This window comes from Mesocricetus auratus, unplaced genomic scaffold (genome assembly GCF_017639785.1).
Source record: "Mesocricetus auratus isolate SY011 unplaced genomic scaffold, BCM_Maur_2.0 Super-Scaffold_15014, whole genome shotgun sequence".
Lineage (NCBI taxonomy): Eukaryota > Metazoa > Chordata > Mammalia > Rodentia > Cricetidae > Mesocricetus > Mesocricetus auratus.
The window spans coordinates 65719270-65730862 of NW_024429186.1; the positions used below are offsets into that span (position 1 = coordinate 65719270).

The 11593-nt window shown below is 37.9% G+C and overlaps 1 pseudogene; it reads left to right on the forward strand.

Moving 5' to 3' along the window:
* Positions 1-7808: 7808 nt before the first annotated feature.
* On the forward strand, positions 7809-8266 carry LOC101824093 (annotated as a pseudogene).
* Positions 8267-11593: the final 3327 nt, after the last annotated feature.

The window sequence follows — 11593 nt, forward strand, 5'->3', positions numbered from 1 at the left end:
GTCTCACAGTGAAGTACCATTTAAAAATCCCAAGCTCTAGTCATTGCATTATGGAAAACAATGTGAGCTATCTAAAAAATGAAGTGTGACTTGTCTTCCACTGGCTGATGAGCCTTCAATTGCATTTAACATTGGTAAAATATATTTCTAAACAAAGTTGCTATATTTATGCTTACCTTTACAGATGTGAAGGTTGTAGAATTGACTATAAAGAACTTAAAAAACATCTAAATATGGCAATCACAGAGAAGTTAAATAGTGAGGAAGTGTTAGCCTACTTGTTGAGAAATTAATATCAATTATATTCTTATTAAAATATTATGATAAGCTGGCAACAAGCATCAGGGTGGTTAAAATGACAAGCCATAAAGAGTTTCCTTTTTAAACATGTTTTTGACAGTGGAGACATGCATGATATTTTTCAATGGGTCAGTTTCAACTTGTAGGCTGAGGGCATGTACTTTCACAATTTTATCTCAAATCTGAAAATAAAATCAGGAAATAAATTTGGCAGTTTAAACCATATCCCTTGAGTCTGGTGCACTTTGCAGTAACAATCATGAAAGTAGTTTCTGGGGGTGTGTTTGGGGAAGGAAAACATAATTTCAAATGTCAAACTCACCTTTTATTTTCTATATAGAAAATGTCACAAGTAAAATACTTGAGGTTTTTATAGTCTAAGACACAAATAAATTTGTAGAGAATAAATATTTATCTCTTACCAAGACTTCAAAATTTGAACTTTGAGAATTGTGCTTGGCTTAAATTGTACGTGATATTCAATGGAATATAAACATAGATATAAAAGTCATTTTATTGTGAATTGAAATTTACAGGCCTGCTACCTTTTGAAACAATGAAAAGGAAAATATGCAGTAGAAAAAGAAAAAAGCTTGACTATCATAATGCACATAATGACATCATCTTTTAACTGGATGAAATTTGCTGGAAAGTAGTACATGAATATCAGAATGTGTTATGACTAGAGTAAGTGCAACAGGGGTAAGCAATGTAATAGAATTCATAAAGCCAGTCATGGTGGTGCATGCGGTCAATCCCAGAACTCAGGAGGCAGAGGCAGGCAGATCTCCATGAATTTGAGGCTAGCTTGATCTACAGATTCAGTTCTAGGACAGCCAGGTCTACCCAGAGAAACCATGTTTTGAAACACACACACACACACGCACGCACGCACGCACGCAGAGAGAGAGAGAGAGAGAGAGAGAGAGAGAGAGAGAGAGAGAGAGAGAGAGAGAGAGAGAGAGAGAGAGAGAGAGAGAGTCACAGAATTCATAGACTCAGTGCACTCAGAGCAACAGAGCTGGATATACAGAGCCCATTTATCTTTTCTGTTCAGCAAACTTGGGGGATAGGGCCTTGGACAAGCAGACAGTAAAAGTTGAGTGAGATGTGATAACCCCTCAGAAATATCTAATAGTTAAACTTTTAGCTAGAGTTGAGGAAACATGTGAGTGGCTCTACCAGGATTTATTTTTTCTCCAATCCCAGCATTCTTCATGAAATATTGCTGCAAAGAGAAGGTTAGAGTATTTGTTTTAAAAACACAGAAAACTATTTAAAAAATCAGCTCACGTATCTGATGACTCATTAACTGCTGAAAGCGGGGTTTATTTGATGTTTTTGGTGCACCAGCTTCTGCGGCTGGCTGCTTCCTCCTCCTCTTCCTGTCCTCTTCTTCCTCTTCCTCTTCTTCCCAGTCACTCTGAGTTCTCCACCCAGCTCCATCAGCCCCACTTAGGGTTTCTAGGAGTCCAATCACTAAACAGCACTTCTTCCATCTTCAGAAAAATGAACATCAGAAGCAGCTAGATGAAACTCAAGATGCCAGCCTCAGTACTGGCAAAATGGAAGCTAGAAGCTAACAAGTAACCCTGACAAAACCTTGCCCCGTCAATAAACCTTTGTCCCAGCTACAGGCAGTGGCCTTACTTGCAGACCTCAGCAGGGGTGGCACAGGGACTAGAAAGAGCAGATCTAGCCCTACCTCTGTCCCTGTTGCTTCGACCTGAAGAAGGGTGCTGAACTATTTTTCTCCTGATCACTCCCGAATGGTCCTTTCATTACTTGTGACTTGAGAGTGAAGGCTGCATGGGTGCCATAAGGTCCCTTCTAGATAATGGGGCAGCTGTTTCCTTTACTAATATAAGAAGGCTTGAGAATCAGGGTTGTTTGGCAACCATTTCCTGAAATGGCTGGTCAGATCACTGATATTGACATCTTGTTTGTTCCATGCACCTGTCTCGCCTCCTTGTCCTACACCTTACTACTACATTCTTTTCTTCCTGCCATTTCTTTCTGTGTATATGTATTTTCTAAAGTTGTCTTGACTGTTTTGTTATAAAGCCTTTGTGGATTAGCGTACAGTTTTGTTTTATTAATCTACATATAACTTACCACCCTCCATCCCATGGTAGCTTCCTGTAAGTGAATATCTGAGACAGATGCTGCAGCTGAAGGGTGTCACATTAACAAGACCCATGAATTTGCTTTAGAAGAGGCTAAAGTTTAGTTTTCCTTATTAAGCTGCCCTAAGCCTTTTCTCTACTCTCACAATCCTATACTGTATGCTCTTCTCAGATGTTCTCTGTGCTAACTTTGACCCTGTTATCCCCAAAGGACAAATCAGCTGTTTCAGAAGAGTACATTTAGATTGAAATAGGTCTTTCTCACTACCTAATTCACAAAAGAATATCATTTGTTCAGTCTAGTGGAGGCCATTACAAACTGCCCCTAAATCAAATAGATACTGATTTTTTTGCTAGTCAAAAGCCTGTTCCCCAGGTTAGATACAGAATGCTGTAGAACTGTTAGAAATCTGAGATCTTGTATGGCATTGTCATCCAGAAGCAGATTGTTCACAGCTCCCTATCACTGCGTGATCTCTGCACACATTAATTTCCCTAAGTGTTAAGTTAACAATTACTATCATTTTGTAAGAATGTCTTGTTCCTCAAACTGATTTTGGAGCTGTATAGTAGAAAGTTGATGGGGATTCATTGTTCTTTTCTCATGGTTGCTAGGAACATCTTGCTTTAGGAGTTAGGACAGTGTGGGGTTGGGCAGGACACTATAAGAGAGGTTCCCAGTTCTGACATTCTGACCACCTCTAGAACATTGATCAAATTCCTTGGAGTATGGATTCAGGACTAGGCTAGAGATTAGCTCTCACAACTTGCCTGTACAATGATCTTGTCATGTTCCTCCATCTGTCTCAGCTTCATCTTCTTGTTTCTAAAATCAGAAAAATAGTATTGATATTTGAGATTTATTATGAGGATTCTACATATATTATAATGATTCAACTGTATGGAAAGTGGATGGCATAAAGTAGAAAAGCAAAACATTATCTACTAGGAAAATGTGTCTTTACTTAATTTAAGTCTCATGCGTTGTGATTCTACAGTGGACAATATGAAAACTGCAGAAGTTTATTCATCCTTAAATAGGACTCTTTGTGGTTGTAGAGTGATGACTGCAGTATGTTCTGGTGTAGTCGTACTAAAAAAATGTCTATTGTGTATTTAACACACATGATTTTCACAACAGCCTTGTGGGGTACCATTACTTTGCCATCTACTTATGGGTGATATGAAGGTATAATAAAGTTATACAAGCTGACTAAGGCCATCCAGATTCTAAGATTCAGATCTGATTCAAACCTCCAGTTTTGAGCCCACACTCTTAATAGCTATGTTAGAAACAAAAGTGAGGGGATTTAATCATTTTTATGTTGATTTCTGTAATGACTAAGAATACATATTTTAGGTTCAGTGTATAGTCCAAAATCTATTAAGGAACTTGAAATTAATCATCACATGTAGGAAAATCTGCTACTCAAACACTTTTATCTATTTATTTATTATTTACATCCTGACCTCATTTTCCACTTTCCCCTCCATCCTCTTCTGCTACTCACTCCCCATATCTTTCCCTCTACTCCCCCAACTACTTCTCCTCCATTTCTCCTCAAAATAAGGGCAGAATTCCATTGATACTGACAAAATATGGCATACCAAGTTCTAGTAAGACTAAAAAGCCCACTTTGTATTAAGGCTAGACAAGGAAAGCCAATATGAGGAATAAGGTACCAAAAGCTAGAAAAAGAGTTAGAGACAGCTCTGCTCCCACTATTAGGACTCCCACAAGAAGACTAAGTTACACAACTGTCCCATATATGTAGTGGGTCTAGGTCAGTCCCACAAAGACTCCCTGGTTGTCAGTTCAGTCTGTGAGTCCTATGAGCCAGTTTAGTTGAATCTGTGTATTGTCTTGTGATGTCCTTGACTGCTGTGACTCATACAATCCTTCCTCCCTCTCTTCAGTAGGATTCCCTGAGCTCTGCTTAATGTTTGACTGTGGGTCTGCATCTGTTTCTACTAGATGAAGTATCTCTTGTGACTATTGGGATGGACACAAATCTATGAGTATAGCAGAATATTGCTGGCATCATTGCATTGATATTTTTTCCTTCAGTCATGTTTGGTTCTATTCTAGGTCTCTGGGCCATCCAACCTCTTGGTCCTGGTGCTTAAGGCAGTGTCTTTGGTGGGCGCATTTTCACTGCATGGGTCTCAGGTTGGATCAGTCATTGATTGGCCAGTCCTACAATCTCTTTGTCACCCTTACCCTAGCATGTCCCACATGTAGGATGGACTATTAAATGTTATGTGGCTACATTTGTATCCCAATCACTCCACAGGTTTGACCTCACATTTTCAGTGGATGGTCACAACCTTCTATTGAGTAGCACCAATTGCTTTATTCTGTGAAGTCACGTCACTTAATGCTCTCAATGGCTTTGGGAATTCTACAAGCTAACTTCCAAGGCTCACATTCAAGAACTCTGCAAAGAGGGAATGTGTGGAATGAGTCAACTCATGATTTTTCTCTGAGATAAGCAGGAGGCCCTAGCCACTGACAGTTCCCAGTTACGTTGACAGAAAAAAATGAATGTGAACTCAAGTTGTCTTTCTTACTCCTTCATCAAGACTCATAGTTTCTAAATTTTATTATGACCTACACAAACTTTATGAATTACAATTTCTCCTATCATAAAAATTTAAAATTATGGTCACATTAATAGTATTTTAAAGAAAAATGTAAAAGCCAGAAAAGATTTTCCTAGTATGTCATCCATCCATCCATCCATCCATTCATATAACATACAATGTAAACTATTTCATCTTTTATGAAAGCTGTGATGACAAAATCATGGCTGAGATAGACAGGGTGCCTTTTTCACAGAGCCAATGTTCCAGTTAGAGCAGAAAGAACTTGTATTATAGAAGTGAAGGAGTTGCTGTCTGATTGTTAGTCTTAATAGCTTTTAGCAAATGACAAAGAAGATTACAGAGAGCACTTAATTTAGGAAAATACCCCACATAGTTTAAACTTTGTGAATAAAATGCTGATAATAGCCACTAACAGGTAAAAACAATTTGGGGAGGTGTGTGGCTTCATAATCAAATTCTGCATTACAAAATATTTCACGAAAGTGATAATTTAAATTACCAATTTTATTTGCAACTGCACGCACAGTAAACCAATGCTAAAGATACAAACTTAGAACTTAGAAACATCAAATAATATCCATAGATTATGGAGCACAAACCCCTATTTACATATCAATTTATCTGTCTACACTTAAAATATGTATTAAGCTTGCAATTTTGTGATATGACTGCTTACTTAGCCAGACAGTTAATTGAGCAAATGGATATTTTGGAAACCTTATAAGGGAAGTTGAGTACTGTTACTATATGGGAAGGTAGTGTTATTGCATGTCACTAAAAGAAGTTGCTCAGAGCTTTGCTTCTTATTTCAGACACTTAGATTTTCTATTTTAAATGTTTCTATTCTACTATTCCTGACATTTGAATTCGTCATTCACGTCTGTGACATGTTTTCATATTATCATTTAATACCGATGTCAGTACCAAACATTAATAAGGGTGCAAACATCTGTTGTTTACTCTGAAATGATTAGCTTCCATATATAATAATGAAAATTTACCCTATTGCAGTGATGTTTTTATTTTTAAAAACCTGCAAACATTTTTGGATTCTGGTGATGCCTTTCAAAAGGCAATGAATAATCGATATAGGCAGCTTGACTTCTTGCTTCTTAATCTGAGTAGTTCTAGGATTCTGGACAATGAAGTCTATTCTAGATGGTGCTCACATTGCTAAGTGTCTATTAAATATATCAGGGCATACACAATTAGTTGTGTTTAGCTTCATGTAACTCAGAAACAATGCAACAAAAGCGCTAAAAATCACCTGCATTCCTGGGGAGGAGGTTCTCCATTTTATTGTCCTTTCCTAAGTTTGCTAGTTCCCTCTTCAGTGGTGTTTAAGACAAGATAGAACTGGTTAGTGAACTCTGGAGGAAGCACATTTCTTTTGTTGGTAAACCTTTAGGTATCTTTGAAATTTTGTTTCTTTATTGCTTTTGGCAGCACTCTCCATTAAGTCTATGGTTCAGATATAAGGTTCCCTCTATGGAACTTACAACACCTAGTGTGCTCTGACCCATTGCTCACCATACTCTTGTATTATGCTCTTGTCAGCTCTGTAGAATACTGCCTCCTTCTCCATGACTCCTTCCTACTTTTGTTTTTTACACATCTATGAGTATTTCAAATTGAACAGATATATCACATATCTAAAGCTTAAAAGCTAACTAATCTTTTCCATCATAGTATAAGTGGAACAATGATCCTGTTTGTTAGTTTGTGTATAGGTGCTATCCAGTACACTAACAATATGCCTGGTCATGAAGGAGTTCAAAAACTGACAAAAACACATTAAAACACTACACCAGAAAATGGGCTGCATAAGCTCACCGAACATGAGTGAGCTTATACACTCATGTTCCAAATTATTGAATCATGAACACATAAATAATACCATAGGACTCAGGTTACCAGGAATTTTATCAATATGGGATGAAGAATACTAAAGACAGCATTCAGTCATTCAAGGACAATTGTCTCAAATACAAGAGAGTAAGAACTCCAGAAAACTTTGAATAGTTAAATATTCTTTGAGTTCAGGATTACAAAAGTTGGCAGAAGTACTAGATAAATAGTTGAGAAATAGAACGAGTTGATGCCATTTAAATGCCAAACACTTAACTTACCAGATGAGGAGTCATCAAAAAATGGTAGGTAGAAAAGTGGTGTTACTAATGTCGAATTCCAGATGAATAATTTGTGCAGAAATATTTTATGGATAATGGTTCTTGGTGGACACAAATTGTGGCAAAGAATCTATGGGGAGGAGGGAAGAAGGCAGAGTCAGGGTCAAGTGGAAACATGAAAGCTTGGCAAAATGAGCTTGGTGATTTACAGGATGAGGAGTCTGGTAGGATAATTTGTAATTTACAGATTATCCCCCTGATGCTTGGAGGATGAAATGTATAAAGCAAAATAGCACCCGAGGATAAGAACATATGGTCTCTTATGGACAAGACATGTAGGGGAAGTTTGATGAGCAAGAGGTTGAAAATGCTAACTGGAACAAACACTTGAAAGCTAGGTAATCCTACCTCTAGTTCCTGGGGGCTGTAGGTAGCACTGCAGGATTTGATTTTAAAGAGTTTGCCAAAATTCTACCTTCTCTTCTTTTATTTCCATTCCCTATCCTGCTGTCTCAATCCCTGAGAAGACTGACTTTAAGGACATCTTTAGTGAATGACTTCACTGGAAATTCTCATCTCTGATTCTCCTCTTTACGATGTCTATTCAGTGTTTGCTAAGAATAAGACCCTCTCTCTGTACCGAAAGATGGCAGAGGTTGGGTACAAGTCAGTGTTGTTCGTGTGTCATCCATTGCAGAAGCTGTTTTCAGAAAACTGGTAACTGATGAAAATGTTTCACATAATTGGAGGATAGACAGTGTGGCTACATCCACCTATGAAGTGGTGAACCCCCCTGACTATTGTGGGCAGAACCGCATGAGAAAACATGGCCTCCCCATGAATCACAGTACATGACAGATTATAAGAGAAGACTTTACCACATTTTATTATATACTGTGTATGGATGAAAGCAATCTGAGAGATTTGAATAGAAAAAGTTATCAAGTTAAAAACTGCAAAGCTAAAATTGAGCTACTTGGGGTGCTATGACTACAGAAGCAGCTCATTATTGAAGATCCTTATTATGGCAATGATTCTGACTTCAAAGTGGTGTACCGGCAATGCCTCAGGTGCTGCAAGGCCTTCCTGGAGAAGACACACTAGATGGTCCTGCCCACCACCACTGAGCAACTCACTCACAGAGCCATGCCCAAGGGTGGTGGCAGTCCTTGGCCCCATGCCCCACCTGTCTTTTCAGCTGACTTACTGTCTACCTTTAAAATAATTCTAGGTGGAAATTAGGTATATGTTCAGAAGGATAAAAATATCTAAGTAAGACGGTTTGATGTAAGGCTAAGCATTCTTAGACTAGATGAACCTCTTACCTTGCTCTAACTACAATGTAATGGAACAAGCAAATATGGAACAAAATAGAGCACAACGAAATAAAAAAGACCTATAAGGTCCAGGTTAGCCTCCGACCCCAGCTAGCCTGGGTGGTCTGGTCCGACTAGAGTGTGTGCATGGCCAGCACCCAGGGGTGCCATTTGCTTGCCTTATACCCTGTCCTAGACTCTTCAGATAATAACTCCATCTGTATCAGCCTTCCATTTAACATTGGAAGAGGTTAAACTCCGACACACTGAGGGCATTTAAATATTCGGAAGAGAGGAAGCCGGATGTGATAATGCAGGCCTGCAATTCCAGGAGGCCATCCTGGGCTATCCAGTGACGATGGAAGCAACAGACTGATAAAATTAGCATTTTTATTTTTGGTTTTTGTCTAGTGTTTTTGAGCTTTGTTCCTATTTGAGCCACTTTACCTCTTTAAAAAAAAGGTGTGCTTAAACAGTGGAATGTTTGTAGTGTTCTTTCATCAACATTTTAAAGTTACGGGCAAGCATATGTAATTTAAGTGCATTTTCAGAAAAGTGACCTCAAATTCATATGTCAGAAAAGAATTAGCGTTAAACTGGGACGTTAACAAATATAATCGAAATCGAAAAAAAAAAAGAATAAGACCCTCTAGGTAGATGATTTAATATGAAAAGGATAAAAGTTCAAGCTAGGGAAAACTGCCTCTTTCCACACAGGCCCATACTATTGTCTTAATGTTGATGAGTATTTAAAATTAAACATGGATATCTAATATGATGGATACATATGATAGATCATATGATATCATATGATACATATGATAGAAATTAAGCGACATTTGTCTCTCTGTGTTTGGGCTGTTGCTAGCTCCATCTATTTTACCTTTGCATTTAATTTTTATTAGTAGCTGAATAATACTCCATGTGTACATGTGCCACATTTTAATTATCTGTTCATCAGTTGATAGGCATCTTGGCAGTTTCTGTTTCCTGGATGTTGTGAATAGATAAGCAGAGAATACAAAAGAACAAGTATCTCTGTAATAAGACATAGAGTATTCTGGGTATATACCCAAGAGTGGTATAACTACAGTTGGTGGTATATTTATTTCCAACATTCCAAAGAATCTCTGCACTTGTTTCTATAGTGATTTCATCAGTTTTTACACTAACAGTGAATATATGTTTCCCTTTGCCCAGCAGTTTGAACTCTGCCAGCATCCATTGTAATTTTTTAAAAAACCAGAGCCATTTTTGACTGCCATAAGATGAACTCTCAAAAAATTTTTTAATTGTATTTCTGTGATGATGGGGGATTTATTTCTGTATGGTGTGAATAAATATTTCTCTTATTGGTTGATGAATAAAACACTGATTGGCCAGTAGCCAGGCAGGAAGTATAGGTAGGGCTACCAGATGAGGAGAATTCTGGGGAGAGGACAGACACAGAGGATGCCAGGGAGACTCCGAGTAGCTACTGAGGGAGCAAGAGGACCTGGCAATACCGGTAAGCCAAGACAAAGTGGAGACACACAGAGTAATAGAAATTGACTAATTATTAAGAGAGAGCTAGCCAATAAGAAGCCTGATTCATTGGTCAACCAGTTCATAATTAATATAAATCTCTGTGTGTTTTTTGGGGGGCGTAAACAGCTGCAGGGCTGTGATGACTGAGGGTGTTTAGATTTTTAAAAACTTTTTCTCAGTAATTTATATTTTATCTTTAGCTGAGGAGCTATTGGCATCTGGTAACTACTGGGAAAGTCAAAGTCCATTTTCTTTAATGGTTCATTTACTACCTTTTAGAGTAGGCCCCACACTCCACATGAAGGGCAACACAAACTGACCTAGATGAATTTAAAAAGACACACATGGGAACACACACTCACTCACACACAAACACACCCACATGAGAGGAAGAGGAGGAGAAAGAGGAGAGAAAGCACAAAGTTGGGGTTGATATGGGAGGAGTTGGGGGAGGAAATGAATATGATCAAAACTACCATGAAATTCTCAAATAACTAATTAAGGCATTATTTAAAATAATCCAAGCTAAGTACCTGGGGGATGTTACTGATTAAGGTTGGGATGAAAACTATGACTGTAAAAATCATGATTACCAGGAAGGCTATTTTGGGTGTTGAAAAAAAACATGTGCTTCTAGGCAAGGTTTTTTTTTAACCCTTTCCTTTGTTTCTAATGGGATAAAATATCTGCACTGCTCAGTGTAGAGAAGTAAAGCATTGCCTATAAACCGTTACAACAATAAGAGTGTCAAAGAAATACATAAGTATATTTTGACCACAGTAATGAAAGGTCCCTAACCAACTACAAAATGGGAAAGAATGTCCATTCTTCTGTGGTAAGAAAGAATATGTAATAGTTTGTATGTGGGGCAGGTCTGTCATTTTGACCATCCTTTCTTGTAGGCTTATGTGATGGCACCCTTCAATGTAAATAAGGATGTAGATCTACATCCTTGTTTCAAGTATTCCATGTTAAAAAGGTGAATTTATATAATGATTAAGGAGATGACAGGTTTTCTTCGAAGGAATCTTTTTACATTCAGGGTCTTTCTATGAACAATGCTGTGATTAATGACTTAGTGTGTTCTGCTTGCTTGATTATCTTTGCCTAAGTTAACATATCTCCAAATAGAATTTCCTGGCTAAAGAATATGTGTCTATTTGACTCAAGCAGCTGTGTGACTGTTTTTACTAAACTGTGGTACTACATATATTCACATGTGTCACTTATAACTCTTGTCATTATTTAGTGTCATCTCTCTTATACGTCCCATTTTCACACTATAACAGAAAAGGTTATCTTGTCAATTATTTATATATTTTGTGTGTGTTGGGGCATGTGTGTGAAGGAAAGTAGATAGAAGTCAGAATACAACTTATACCGGTTAGTTCTGAGGATTGAATTCAGGTTATCAGCTTAATGGCACATATCTTACCTGATGAGCATCTCACTGGCTCCTGGAGTCAGTTTTTGTGTTAGCTAATGTGTATTACAAAATCTACCATGTGGAGGCTTTAAGTTTCTGATCTTCACATGTCTAGCTGGTGCCAACACTAGGGTCCTGGTTTACATTGTAATCAGGGTAGGG